The sequence below is a fragment of the Mesoplodon densirostris genome, chromosome 16, assembly GCF_025265405.1.
Source record: "Mesoplodon densirostris isolate mMesDen1 chromosome 16, mMesDen1 primary haplotype, whole genome shotgun sequence".
Taxonomy (NCBI): Eukaryota; Metazoa; Chordata; class Mammalia; order Artiodactyla; family Ziphiidae; genus Mesoplodon; species Mesoplodon densirostris.
This window is the reverse complement of record NC_082676.1, coordinates 73,259,560-73,275,909: the sequence shown is the minus strand read 5'-3', so window position 1 is coordinate 73,275,909 and position 16,350 is coordinate 73,259,560.

Here is a 16,350-nt window from a genome sequence, read left to right as displayed (position 1 = left end):
TAGCTGGAAGAGCTTATTAAACTTGCAGATCTGGAGGGCTTTGTTGTGATATTGTGAATCAGTCAGCCTTGGATGGGCCTTGGAAATTTCATTTCTGTGAAACATTCCAGGTAATTCTGAGGCTCAGAGATTTTACTTTGGGTCTGCATAATGCTTTCCCACATTCTGCTGGTGCCGAACTGCTAATTTTTATAAACTGCAAGACACATAAGTCTTGCCCTATTTTTCTAAAACTAGGCTAAGAATGTTCTAGCACACAAACAGGAGCATGCCCATCTTGTCATCGGAAACCAGCTCACATAAATCACCCACCGTCCTGTCTGCTGTCTGGAGTCAATGCAAACCTTAAACAGCTCCTCTACAGTAAGCATCTGATCAAGAACAAACAAGTAACTTAAGTGCATAGGGATAGAGAAAGGGTTTAAGAATTATCAAGACAAGGTGAAAATCTTTTTTTTTTCAGTGCCTATTGCTCCAGCGTTAGGAACAGCCCACAAATACCCACATGTTTAACAGAAGTTTAAGAGGGCACCATCATCTTATTTAGAACATTTCATCTTCCCTGCAAACAACAGGTTTCTACAATTCACCTTTGCTTTATACCAAAGAAAGTCCACTTCTACAGTGAGTGCTCTCAAAATAGGAATGTGAAATTACAGCCCAGGGAAGAGCCTCATATCAATACGAGCCCGATCAAGGTATCAATTAAAATGTACTGAACTGAAAGCAATGGTTCGGTTTTTCCTCCCGCTCTCCTGCTTGTCCTGTGCAAATTGTTCAACAGCCTTTCCCAGTGAAAGAACTTCAGAAATAGGAGCTGTCTTCAGGAGAGGAAAAGTGAGGTGTTGATATGCTGACCCACAGGGCACAAAAGTCCACTGACAGATGGGGAGGAAAAAAGGAAAGTGCCGGGAGGATTAAACACAAAAGGATTTTATAAGCAGTAAAGGCAATAACGAGCCCTCTGGAAGGAGGAACCACATATTAATAGGGGCCATTCGATGTGCTAGAGGGCACAATGGGCAATGTGAGGGGTAAACAACAATGCCCAGAACACACTTGGGTAAATAGGGGAGATGGTGGTCGTTGAACAGCCAAGTGCATGCACTGCCAGCTCGTCTGGGCCTCTGGAGGTCGGATTTTGAAAGCCTAGGAGGGTTATGCTGATTTCAACATACACTCTTATCCTTGGGATCTGGATGGCAATTATAAAGTCATCTGTCATGAGCGGGCTATCCCACAAACATTACTCGGCTGCTATTATGCCTGACAGTCGGGACACTTCTGGTTCAAAAATAGTCCATTTGTCAGTTTCCTCTACTCCCTGCTATTGTGAAAGAAGCAGAATTAGAAGGTACTGCTGGGACGCCAGTTGAATCACTTTGGAATTGTGACACTGGTTTGCCACAGGAAAGGGGAGGCTTGGGGCTTAGGGGTCCAGAAACGATAGTGAGTTGTGCCAGAGGAAATGTCCACTTTGGGAAGCTGTGTGTGGAATTCCCTGAGCTGAACTGTACATGGGAGTAACGCAAACACTTCCGAGATCTTTTTGCGTCATCACCCCACACTCTTGTCTGGTTTTGCCAGTCCTCACTGCCAGACAGTAATCTGCACCACGGCCCTCAGGAGAAGCACAATGGCCATGGACAGGTGTTCACAGAGCCTTCACGTGGCCTGTTATGAGCACACCATGTGCCTTTACTGACGACTTACAACAGCCTCTGAATCACTCCCCATAAAGAAAACTCAAGCTTCCCTTTCCCCTTTTAGACTAAGAGAACCCAGCCCAAAATGCACACAGGTAACCAAACACAGACCAACAGCTGCCTTTCTGAGAGACAGCAACTCTACACTAAAACATCATGACAGCCCCGTTGCAGCAGCAATTGTAAGGGGCCTCAAATCCTTAAAGGAACTACTCCAAAGGTCTGGGTTTCTTTTCCTAATCTAGATATGGAGGAGTATTTAAATCAGGCCTTCATTTCCGGAACATGCTCACTGTAGACCCTTGAAGACTCATCAGATCATGATCAAGGCAGCAGGATGATGAATCAATGATGTACAAATGATGGGAAAACACTGCAGCAGTAAAAGGCATTATGCAAAAAAATGCCAGCATAATACCATAGAGGCCCAGGATAACTGCCCCTTATTGATAGGTTGGGAATACCTATATCTATATATATACATTCTACCTCATTCAGAGAATGGCACCAGCTTCATCTGGCATAATTGAGGGTATAAATAGCTCCCTCTCCTTTAAATATCTGTTTGATTATATGTGTATGTATATATATATATATATATACATATATATATATATTTATAAGGTGTGAAAATTTATAAAAACATGAAATATATTTTAATTATATGCAGTATAACGTGTATATGCTCATATTAGTTTGAAGTATATAAAATTGCATTTTTTGTAGATTAAAAAATATGTTAGGTCTACCCTGGTGGCGTAGTGGTTGAGAATCCACCTGCTAATGCAGGGGACACAGGTTCGAGCCCTGGTCTGGGAAGATCCCACATGCCGCGGAGCAACTAGGCCAGTGAGCTACAACTACTGAGTCTGCGCGTCTGGAGCCTGTGCTCTGCAACGAGAGGTGTGATAGTGAGAGGCCCGCATACCGCGATGAAGAGTGGCCCCCGCTTGCCGCAACTAGAGAAAGCCCTCGCACAGAAACGAAGACGCAACACAGCAAAAATAAATTAATTAATTAATAAACTCCTACACCCAACATCTTCTTTAAATAAATAAATAAATAAATATGTTAGTTGAACATCAGCAGTTTCACATTGTTCAATCCAATACGGACACATGGCTGTCATTAAGTCTCTGTCATTTCCTCTCCAAGCTCACTTTCTAAACACTGATTGGATAATGGGGCTGGGATGCTGCAGTCCATATTTCTGTGCTGCCACTTGCTAAATGCTAAACTGGGCCAGTAAAGGGCACTAGAGAGAGTGCCCTTTTCCTATTGGCTTGCTGTTCCAGTGCACGTTTCTCTAGCCTTGTTTCTTCATCAGGTACTGGCCTTTGAGTCCAACCTCCAATCCTATGGTTTTATATATTTATTTTTGCCCCATGCTCTAAGAACTAGTCACAGTGCTTCCCCTCAGATGTTGCTTTCCAGGGTCCTTTCTCCAAGCTTCCTATAACCCCAGCTCCTTCTCTTTGTTCCTGCAGCCTAAGAGGTAGTAGCTGCTTACAATATCTAATTCTTTGGCAAATTTTAGTCTTCTAAATTTATCAAACAAATTCCATATATTAAAGTCTCTCTGTTAAAATAACTGACATGTTTTCTGCTTTCCTGATTGGATCTTGACTGAATCGGTATGTATACATATTTAAAATGTATATTTTATGTATATCTGCTTATTTTATATATATGGAAAGAAACATAGGGACAGAGAAATGGAAAATCTTGAAATGACAATGATGCCACACACATTTTAATATAATCAGACAATACTGGGCTATTAGAATTATATATTTCCTTAAGGCTAATGTCCCCCCAAGCTCACAGAAAATGCATCGAGTGTCAAGAAAACCATGTGGAGCCTATGTACCAACACAGTTTAAAAATCATTACACTGTCGACCTGCCAGACCAGAAAGACTTTGGTGACAAATAGTGGAAAATGATGAGTCCATCTTTTGTCCATGGGTCATTTGATAAAATGGGTTTGATGGTTGATTCATTCTGATATTTCACCCATATTTTTTTTTAAATCTGCCCATTTTGACACAAATGGCTTTCTAAGATGCCCACCCTGTATAATGGGCCTGTTACATTCAACATTATGTTCTCTGGGGTGTCTACCCTTCTTTCAAGGTCACGTGGAGAAGAGGAATAAACTTTAGCACCATGATCCATATCAGTTCTGACTGTTACAAGGGCCTCAGATTCCCACCATGCAGGCAGGCCTTTGGTGTGGTCAACCTCTCTGTTCCTAATTTTAACACATAGACCACTCAGAAAGAAATAGAGTTTTTTTTTTTTTTAAAAAGAGTTTTTAAAAAGGCCCAAGAAAAGCGCATGGTTTCCATCCAGTAGTTACTGACCTCAGATCCATTTCAAAAGAAACATTTCATATTAGACATATTACATTGGGTAGAAGGGAAATTTTCTAATCAAGATGTTTTGTCATTTCCTCTTAAGTTCACATGCTCACAATAAGCATGGTGTTTTATATCACATATGCACTGACATGTACAACTGATCCTCCTTCAGTAACTAAGACTTATGCATCCTCTCAAGTATATGAGCACACCCACACCCACACACAACACACACACTAGAGCCTCCCAACATGCACACTAACTTTAAAGTATTAAATAAGTTTAAGGGTTTTTTCTAAATTAACATACAAAAAAATTTCCGATGTCACAATCGTCTGTTGATAATGACAGACATCAGCAATGTAAATATTTGGGCAGGTTGGGTAACCCACCATCCTCAACTTTGCAATGAGCAAAGTAGCTAAGCAGTCTGCCTGGCATATCACAGGCACATCTGGGATTAGAGTCTATGCCCTGAGGACTCTGCAATGACATCCTTAGCAGATGCCTTCAGCCCACCCTGGAAGGCATCTGAAGCTCCCACAGTTTTTTTTTTTTTTTTTAATGTATTACTTTAATCCTGAGACTTTTTTTTTCTTTTGGCCACACTGTGTGGTATGCGGGATCTTAGTTCCCTCACCAGGGATCAAACCCCACCCCCTACAGTGGAAGCGTGGAGTCTTAACCACTGGTCTGCCAGAGAAGTCCCTACTCCCACAGTTCTTATATGGGTATCTCTCTGTCTGAGGGTGAATAAGGGATGAGATTTGGGAAGTAAGGAACTCAACTTCTTTTCCACTTGGTTGAGTAATTCAGAGGGTCCGCAGTGGGAGTGAACCCTATTGCTCAGCCTAATAACCCATTCGTGAATATGCCCTTTATTGGTTTTCCTCTTACACCCCACTCTCACACCGTTCTTCCTGGCATCACCTCCCAAGTAAATATGCCGACCCAAATTCTTGTCCCAAACTCTGCTTTCGGGAACTGTAAACTGAGATAGCCACTTAACCTCTGTGCACTGTCTTTGGCCCAAACACAGCAGCATCACACATTAACTGCAGTCCTCCTCAGGCCAGGACAGCAAAATCCTGAAGGTCTCCTCCTCTTTCCTGAGAGGATGGTTTCTTGACTCCCTCACAACCACCTCATCTTTTGTGTGAAAGAGATTAGGTTCCTAGTGTGCACCTTGCCTCTAAGTTCTGGGGGTATAAGTACAATGTGGTGACGGTACTTAACAATACTATATGGTATATATTTACGTTGCTAAGAGAGTAGATCTTAAAAGCTCTCATCACAAGGAAAAGAAAACTGTAACTATGTAAATGTGAGGTGATGGTTGTTAACTAATCTTACTGTGGTAGACATTTTGCAATGTATACACATATCAAATCATTATGTTGTACACTTTAAACTTATATAATGTTATATGTAAATTATATCAATAAAACTGGGAAATTTTTAAAAATTATTTTTTAAAATACATAGCTATGACAAAAAAGAAAGAAATAGGTGATGTTAACCCAAGAAAGAACATTTGCTTCCCTACTGTACTGAGAATTAAATATAAGAACCACATCCCCAGCACAAGGAAAATATCCACATGACAGATGGAAACATGATACCATCTTTCTCAAAAAATGAACAAAATACTCACAAAATATTATACATGGTGTATACACACCACTCAAGAAACTGCAAGTGTTAACCAGACTTTGAGCTACCTACTTATTCCAAATTGTGGAATAAAATAATATAGCTGGAGTCCAGAGAGTGTTGATATGTTTTCTACCCTTTGTAACAAGTTCATTAAACATAAGGAGTGACAGACAGTGGGTACTATAATCTCAGTCTGAAACAAGCCAAGGACCTCTATCTCATGCTGGTATTCAGACATATTTCCTAGAAGAGCTACCAACTTAAAGTGTCATTTTTTTGTCACCTCCAAATATATCAAAGAGTGTCAGGGTCCTCCTGTTTCCTTGGCAGGTGACAGTTAACATCTGCTTCTCACAAGACTGATTTTAAACTCGATCTTCCGGGATCATTCTTATCTGTGTGGCCAAGCTGGTGCTGTGCTCTTAAGAAGGTGAATTTGACAATGTGCTGCCCAGTTGTGATAAATGAAGCCCAGTCAATGGGATATGCATCGGGGAGGGGGTTCTCAAGCCTGAGTGCACATGAGAAAATCCCAGTTGCCCAAATTTTTCTCAGGGCTCAACACCAGAGAATCTCTGGGTGTCAGGCTGACCCTGTGATTTTAAGATTTTGAAAACTTTTCATGGAAAATTCTTCACGCATCACAACCTCCATGCACTGCAGAGAACTATGAATAAAAGACCAGTTAACTGTACTGCAATTTCGATTCTCATAGAAATCACTCATATGTCTTTAGATAAATCTTTGTCTCTATCTCGTAGATTCTTTATCTGTAGAATGGATTTAATACCACCTTACTGCATGGCAAAGGAGGGGAAATCTTACACAACCTTGTCTAAAAGATAGGAAAACAAAATTAAAAAGAAAGAAATCATTACCAGAGGTACAAGGATCCTGAGGTGCAGAAATGCCAAATAGCTTAAATAAAACATTTTAGAGGCCCTTTCCAGAAGAACAAACATTTAAGAAAAAAAGATAAAGAAGGAAGAAAGGTAGAAACAGAAGAATAAGAAGGATAATCTAAGTGTATTTTGTTTATGGGAAAAAGAAAAGATTGCATAGGAAGTTTTAAATATTTTTCTGTAATTAGAAAATAATTGAAAATTTGAAAAACTCAGTGAAATAGAAAGAGACTAATAGCCATAATGCTGTAGTACACTTAGAAACATGAAAAATACTGCAACAATATCACATCACACTACCAAACTGATTCTATTTGACATTTGCTGGTGTTTCTGTTAAGTTATTCTTGGGAATACTGGAATATTTATGGGACAATATCAATAAAATCCAAAGTACCAGTTGAACACATTTATTTTATTCTAATTGTGTTTTTATATGTATTTCTAACATTAATCAATTAAATAGGTGAGCACTAGGATTTAATTTAGTGTAAATTGGTGACTGCAATTTCTCAGCTGTGTCACACAAACCATCTTCAAGTTGAGCCCCTCTGCTAGTGCCCAGGCCAAATCGTGGTTGTGGGCCTTGTGAGAATGAGAAGCCTTAGTCCTACAATAAGTATCTTTAGTCTGCTTCTTGGCTTTTACTTATTCTACAAGCACCTGCCACTGTTTTACTTCCAGTAGTGCTGGGGTCAGGAGCCCAGCCTTAGCTTTCTGTCTAATCCCTTCACAGAACTGGAATTCCAAGCTTGAAATTCAGTCCTCACAGCATGCCCCTCATCACCTGACCCAGGTCTTTCTGGTGAGGGCAGGCTTTCCACCAGCCCCTGCTACTGGCACAAGCTTTGCTGCTATGCTCTCATTCTGACCCATGCCTCCCTCTGTCACTGGCTCTACCTGCTGACCTCCTATCAAGCCACCTGCATGCCAACGACTGCCTTGATTTCCTCTGTCACCTTTCTGCACAATTATCTAGAATATTAAGCCCAATCATGTTCAGAAGAAGCCTCTTAGTGTTGACTTCGAAAACACAGTGGGCCCCAAAATAACCAGATTTCCACGGGGGGCATCAGCAAAGCCTTTGTAAAACCACTAACCTCTATGTACCCAATCCAGACACAACAAGATAAAAGCCAAACCTGTATTCCAGGGTCTTTAAACATTCAGTGACAGAGGATTTTGCCAGAGCACAGGAGCCAGGTTCCTCAGTGGAATTCATGTAAACCTTGAAGTATAACCACAGACATGAGTTCACATGTGAATGTATTCTGACATATATTCTCTTATTTTAAAAAAAAAGTTGAGAAAAATTACACTAACTAACTGGTAGCCCTTGAAATTTAAAGCTGAGCAACAGCAAAAAAAATCATCTTCTCCCTCCAAGGCCTTCCTACCCAGACCTTAAATGACATTGCTTCAGTAAGTCCTGAATCCAAAACTCACTTATATGATCAAGATCTACTTCAAGAATTTTAATATTCATAAAGCTCCAGAGGCACCACATTTCCCTTTCTGGTCTACTTGGACACTTAAATTTGGGGATCAGCCCTAGATCACCATGTGTGACAATCTTATGGTTCCCCTAAAATAATTCAATGGGCTATTAATAAGTATGTAAAGAACAAAAAATTCTTTTGTGGCCAAATATCTTGGGGGATCTCAGGTTAAACAATGTTAAACCAATTTATTTCTTGCAAACTTTCAATACATTTTCAGATGATAACATGACTTTCCATGAAGAGAATAAAATGGAACTCTTTATTTTTGGAGGGGCTGTTCACAAGATTAATCCCCCCATGAAACATATTTTGTGAAACTTCTTCTGAGTCAATAGTTTGTCTATTCATCTTTGGACCCCTCCACTAGCACAGTTGTAGCCCTGAATAGAAACTAAATAAATTAAAATAAAATGACATGGAGTGGAATCAAATTGAATGAAGTGGAGTGAAACGCCTCAGAACTCTGATACTTCCCAGAAGAATACAACAGAAACCCAGCTGTGACATTTTCTGATGTTATCTTTTAAGGGTAGTTTTAAACTGCTTTTTCTAAAATTTAAATATCCCATATTATGGACCCTTACGTTAATGTAAATCACTTCTCTAGGGCAGGAGTCTAAAACTCCTGAATCACAACATTCAAGACAGGAATTTTGGAGACCTTCAAGATGGCACACAAGTAAGACATGGAGATCAGGTTCCTCCTCACAAATACATCAGAAATACATCTACATGTGGAACAACTCCTACGGAAGACATACTAAACACTGACAGAAGACCTCAGACTTCCCAAAAGATAATTTTTTTTCCTTTTTCTCTTTTTGGGAGTGTCTTTTTGTATGATTCTTTGTGTGATTTTGTCTGTATAGCTTTGCTTTTACCATTTGTCCTAGGGTCCTTTATGTACTTTTTTTTTAATAGTATAACTTTGTTATCATTTGTGGATTTGTTTTTTGGTTTAGTTGCTCTCCTCTTTCTTTCTTTTTTTTTCTTTTTTTATTACCTTTAAATATTTTATTTTTAATAATTTTTAATTTTTTTATTTTAATAACTACTTTACTTTTTCTTTCTTCTTTCTTTCTTTGTTTCTTTCTTCCTTCTTTCCTTTCTTTCTTTCTTTCCTTCTTTCTTTCTTTCTTCTCTCCATTATCCCCCCTTTTATTCTGAGCCATGTCGCTGACAGGGTTTTGGTGCTCCAGCTTGCTGTCAGGGCTGTGCCTCTGAGGTTGCAGAGCCGAGTTCAGGACATTGGTCCACCAGAGACCTCCCAGCTACACATAATATCAAAGGGTCAAAACTCTCCCAGAGATCTCCATCTCAACACTAAGACCCAACACCACACAACAATCAGCAAGCTACAGTACTGTACATCCTATGCCAAACAACTAGCAAGAAAGGAACACAACCCCACCCATTAGCAGAGAGGTTGCCTAAAGTCATAATAAGGTCAAGGACATCCCAAAACACAACACTGTACATAGCACTGCCCACCAGAAAGAAAACATCCAGCTTCATCCACCAGAACACAGGCACCAGTGCCCTCTACCAGGAAGCCTACACAACCCACTGAACCAACATTACCCATAGGGAGTAGACACCAAAAACAATGGGAACTACAAATGTGCAGGCTGTGAAAAGGAGACCAAAACACAGTAAGTAAAGCAAAATGAGAAGACAGAGAAACACAGAGCAGATGAAGGAGCAAGGTACAAACCCACCAGACCAAACAAATGAAGAGGAAATAGGCAGTCTACTTGAGAAAGAATTCACAGTAATGAGAGTAAAGATGACCTAAAATCTTGGAAATAGAATGGAGAAAATGCAAAACAGTTAACAAGGATCTAGAAGAACTAAAGATCAAACAAACAATGATGAACAACACAATAAATGATATTAAAAATTCTCCAGAAGGAATGAATAGCAAAATAACAGAGGCAGAAAAATGGGTAAGTGATCTGGAAGATAAAATAGTGGAAATAACTACTGCAAAGCTGAATAAACAAAAAGAATGAAAGAATTGAAGACAGTCTCAGAGACCTCTGGGACAAAATTAAATGCACCAACATTCGAACTATAGGGGTCACAGAAGAAGAAGAGAAAAAAAAGGGACTGAGGAAATATTTGAAGAGATTATAGTTGAAGACTTCCCTAATATTGGTAAGGAAATAGTCAATCAAGTCCAGGAAGTGCAGAGAGTCCCATGCAGGATAAATCCAAGGAGAAACCTGACAAGACATATATTAGTCAAACTATCAAAAATTAAATACAAAGAAAAAATATTAAAAGCAGCAAGGGAAAAGCAACAAATAACATACAAGGGAATCCTCATAAGGTTATTAGCTGATCTTTCAGCAGAAACTCTGCAAGCCAGAAGGGAGTGGCAGGACATATTTAAAGTGATGAAAGGGAAAAACCTACAACCAAGATAACTCTACCCAGCAAGCATCTCATTCAGATTCGATGGAGAAATTAAAACTTTTACAGAGAAGCAAAAGCTAAGAGAATTCAGCACCACAAAACCAGCTTTACAATAAATGCTAAAGGAACTTCACTAGGCAGGAAACACAAGAGAAAGAAAAGACCTACAATAACAAAGCCAAAACAATTAAGAAAATGGTAGCAGGAACATATACATCGATAACTAACTTAAACATAAAGGGATGAAATGCTCCAACAAAAGGCACAGACTGCCTTAATAGATTAAAAAAAAACAAGATAGTGTATATGCTGTCTACAAGAGACCACTTCAGACCTAGGGACACATACAGACTGAAAGTGAGCTGATGGGAAAAGATATTCCATAGAAATGGAAATCAAAAGAAAGCTGGATTAGCAATTCCCATATCAGACAAAATAGACTTTAAACTAAAGACTATTACAAGAGACAAAGAAGGACACTACATAATGATCAAAGGATCCATACAAGAAGAAGTTATAAAAATTGTAAATATTTATGCACCCAACATAGGAGCACCTCGATATATAATGCAAATCCCAGCAACCATAAAAGGGGAAAATGACAGTAACACAATCATAGTAGGGGACTTTAACACCCCACTTTCACCAATGGACACATCATCCAAAATGAAAATAAATAAGGAAACACAAGCTTTAAATGATACACTAAGAAAGATAGACTTAATTGATATTTATAGGGCATTCCATCCAAAAACAGCACATTACACTTTCTTCTCAAGTGTTCATGGAACATTCTCCAGAATAGAGCATATCTTGGGTCACAAATCAAGTCTTGGTAAATTTTAAAACACTGAAGTCCTGTCAAATATCTTTTTCGACCACAATGCTATGACACTAGATATCAATTAAAGGAAAAAAACTATAAAAAATACAAACACATGGAACCTAAACAATATACTATGAAATATCCAAGAGATCACTGCAGAAATCAAAGCAGAAATGAAAAAATACCTAGAAAAAAATGACAATGAAAACACAATGACCCAAAACCTATGGGATGCAGCAAAAGCAGTTCTAATAGGGAAGTTTATAGCAAAACAATCCTACCATAAGAAACAAGAAAACTCTCAAATAAAGAACCTAAATTTACACCTAAAGCAATTAGAGAAATAAGAACGAAGAAACCCTAAAGTTAGCAGAAGGAAAAAAAATCATAAAGATCAGATCAGAACTAAAGGAAAAAGAAATTAAGGAAATGATAGCAAAGATCAATAAAACTAAAAACTGGTTCTTTGAGAAGATAAACAAAATTGATAAACCATTAACCAGACTCATCAAGAAAAAAAGGGAGAAGACTCAAATCAACAGAAAAAAGTAGAACTAACAACTGACACTGCAGAAATACAAAGGATCATTAGAGAAAGAGTACTACAAGCAACTATATGATATTAAAATTGACAACCTGGAAGAAGTAGACAAATTCTTAGAAAACCACAACCCTCCAAGACTGAACCAGGAAGAAAGAGAATATATAAACAGACCAATCACAAGCATTGAAATTGAGACTGTGATTAAAAATCTTCAAACAAACAAAAGCTCAGGAACAGACGGTTTCACAGGTGAATTCTATCAAACATTTAGAGAAGAACTAACACCTATCCTTCTCAAACTCTTCCAAAATATAGCAGAGAGAGGAACACTCCCAAATTCATTCTACGAGGCCACCATCACCCTGATACCAAAACCATACAAAGATGTCACAAAGAAAGGAAACTACAGGCCAATATCACTGATGAACATAGATGTAAAAATTCTCAACAAAATACTAGGAAACAGAATCCAGCAGCACATTAAAAGGATCATACACCATGATCAAGTGCAGTTTATCCCAAGAATGCAAGGATTCTTCAATATAGGCAAATCATTCATGTGATAAACCATATTTAAAAATTGAAGGAGAAAAGCCATGTGATCATCTCAGATGCAGAAAAAGCTTTCAACAATATTCAACACTGATTTATGATAAAAACCCTCCAGAAAGTAGGCGTAGGGGGAACTTTCCTCAACATAATGAAGGCAATATATGACAAACCCACAGCCAACTTCATTCTCAGTGGTGAAAAACAGAAACCATTTCCTCTAAGATCAGGCACAAGATAACGTTGTCCACTCTCACCACTATTATTCAACATAGTTTTGGAAGTTTTAGCCACAGCAATCAGAGAAGAAAAAGAAATTAAAGGAACCCAAATTGGAAAAGAAAAAGTAAAGCTGTCACTGTTTGCAGATGACATGATACTATACACAGAGAATCCTAAAGATGCTACCAGAAAGCTACTAGAGCTAATCAATGAATTTGGTAGAAAAGCAGGATACAAAATTAATGCACAGAAGTCTCTTGCATTCCTGTATACTAATCATGAAAAATCTGAAAGAGAAATTATGGAAACACTCCCATTTACCATTGCAACAAAGAGAATAAAATACCTGGGAATAAACTTACCTAAGTAGAAAAAGGACCTGTATGCAGAAAACTATAAGGCACTGATGAAGGTAATTAAAGATGATACAAACAAATGGAGAGATATACCATGTGCTTGGAGTGGAAAAATCAACATTGTGAAAATGACTATAATACCCAAAGAATCAATGCAATCTCAATCAAACAACCAATGACATTTTTCACAGAGCTAGAACAAAAAAAAATTCACAATTTGTATGGAAACACAAAAGACCTCAAATAGCCAAAGCAAACTTGAGAGAGAAAAACGGAGCTGGAGGAATCAGGCTCCCGTACCTCAGACTATACTACAAAGCTACAGTAATCAAGACAGTATGGTACTGGCACAAAAACAGAAATGTAGATAAATGGAACAGGATAGAAAGGCCAGAGGTAAACCCACACACTTATCATCACCTTGTATTTGATAAAAGAGGCAAGAATATGCAATGGAGAAAAGAAAACCTCTTCAATAAGTGGTACTGGGAAAACTGGACCCCTACATGTAAAATAATGAAATCAGAACAGTCTAACACCACCCACAAAAGTAAACTCAAAATGGATTAAAGACCAAAATGTAAGGCCAGACACTATAAAACTCTTAGAGGAAAACATAGGCAGAACACTCTATGACATACATCACTGCAATATCCTTATTGACCCACATCCTAGAGTAATGGAAATAAAAACAAAAATAAAGAAAAGAGACCCAATGAAACTTAAAAGCTTTTGCACAGCAATGGAAACCATGAACAAGACAAAAAGACAACCCTCAGAATGGGAGAAAATATTTGGAAATGAAGCAACTGACAGAGGATTAATCTCCAAGATTTACAAGCAGCTCATGCAGCACAATAGCAAAAAAACAAACAACCCAATCCAAAAATGTGCAGAAGACCTAAAAAGACATTACTCCAAAGAACATATACAGATTGCCAACAAACACATGAAAGGGTGCTCAACATCACTACTCATTAGAGAAGTGCAAATCAAAACTAAAATGAGGTATTACCTCACACCAGTCAAAATGACCATCATCAAAAAATCTACAAAGAATAAATGCTGAAGAGTGTGTGGAGAAAAGGGGACTCTCTTGCACTGTTGGTGGGAATATAAATTGATACAGCCACTATGGACAACAGTATGGAGGTTCCTTAAAAACTTAAAAATAGAACTACCATATGACCCAACAATCCCACTACTGGGCACATACCCTGAGAAAGCCATAATTCAAAAAGAGTCATTTACCACAATGTTTATTGCAGCTCTATTTACAATAGCCAGGACATGGAAGCAACCTATGTGTCCATCGACAGATGAATGGATAAAGAAGATGTGGCACATATATACAATAGAATATTACTCAGTCATAAAAAAATGAAATTGAGTTGTTTGTAGTGAGGTGGATGGACTTAGGGTCCTTCATACAGAATGAAGTAAGTTAGAAAGAGAAAAACAAATGCCATATGCTAACACATATATATGGAATCTTAAAAAAAAAAAAAAGGTTCTGAAGAACCTAGGGGCAGGACAGGAATTAAGACACAGACGTAGAGAATGAACTTGAGGACACAGGGAATTGGATGGGTAAGCTGGGACTAAGTGAGAGAATGGCATGGACATATGTACACTCCCTAATGTAAAATAGATAGCTAGTGGGAAGCAGCCACATAGGAAAGGGAGATCAGCTCGTTGCTTTGTGACCACCTAGATTGGTTTGATAACGAGTGTGGGAGGAGATGCAAGAGGAAGGAGATATGGGGAGATATATATATGTATGTATAGCTGATTCTCTTTGTTATAAAGCAGAAACTAACACACCATTGTAAAGTAACTATACTCCAATAAAGATGTTAATAAAAAAGAAGAATCCCAGCTGTAATCTAGTTCCAAAAAAATTGTACAAAATCCTATCTGTTCCCTGTCCTTGCTATTTAAGAAGGCTATATCCTCCCTGCCTGAACAGATAAACGTTTGACAAACATATAGGCTAATATAACAGATATACAACAAATGCAATACTGTGTGCTAGACACCCAGCAGGTGGATATTGCTAGAATCAGGAAGCCTTCTGAGATGTGCTTCCTTAGAAAATGGAGACTTAGCCTTGCTTTGTTCTCATTTTCTCCAGGTTTCCCTCAGTTTCCCCTGAGGGTTGAAATCCAGTGGCATTCCCCTCTGAAGCCTGACTGTCTCCTCCAAACCAGTCAATACTTGCTCTGCTCCAATTGGTCCTCTACACCCTTGGATTCCTATTCTTTTGTTCTCACTGGGACTACACTAAGATTCCCTTATTGAAGCCCAAGTTCTAGAAACTTCTCCTTCTCCAGTTGTGTCTAATTTCAGCCAATCCTCTGACTTGTTCAGGGTTAGATGCAGCTATCCCTTCTAGACAAGGCCTACAGTCAACCATTCCACTCTGTTAAATGAACTTTCGCTTGTTTATTCTAGAAGACAGGAGGCCAGGAGAAGAGACATCTCCCTAATCCAAGATAGTTCTTCACTAAGGTAAGTCTCCCAGAGGCTACTTACCCCATAACCTTGCAACTTCTCAAGGTAGTATGTCTGAGCCAATTTGTTTCGAATGCCCTGGAAATACACATACTTACTACAATCCAAGAATCAAGGTTGTTCAGCAAGAATCCATGGATTAAGAGTCTCATTTTGGATCTAGCTGCATACTCCAAGTTCAAGATGTCTTTTTTAGCAGTTCCGTCTTGCCTGTTAAAAAATTAGTATCTGCCATATACCTGATTACCAGAAGAACACCTGAAATAACATTGCTCTCAGATCTAAGGATGTAAGAACTCTTATATTGAGATCCTTGGGTTCCTAACTGCAATCAATTCTGGTCACTGGGCTTTATTCCTTTCTGATCTAACCCCTCTCATCTTATTTCACAATTGTAGTAAATAGAATTTTCTCAAGCACCTCTACCTGCGTCCCTGAGCTGATAGGTGTCTCTCATATTTTACCAACTCCCAGGGTTTCTCAGAAACATAGTTTCAACCACATACTCCATCCAGTCCTGTGGAAAGTAACCTACCACATCTCCTTATTCCAGGCTCTGTCTACCATCTGAGACTTCAGACTTCACCTCCTGCCAGGTGCCCTGGTTCTCACATCATCAATTTTCTTGAACCCACTAGTACTTCCAGGTGCTGATAGACTATCCCCAGACAGTCTCTTGAGGCTGCTTTTCAGCCTGGACCCAAGCCTCAGTCTACTGAACTTTTGATTAAGTCCGGTCTACTGAACTTTTGATTAAGTCCGGTCTACTGAACTTTTGATTAAGTCCTGCTTT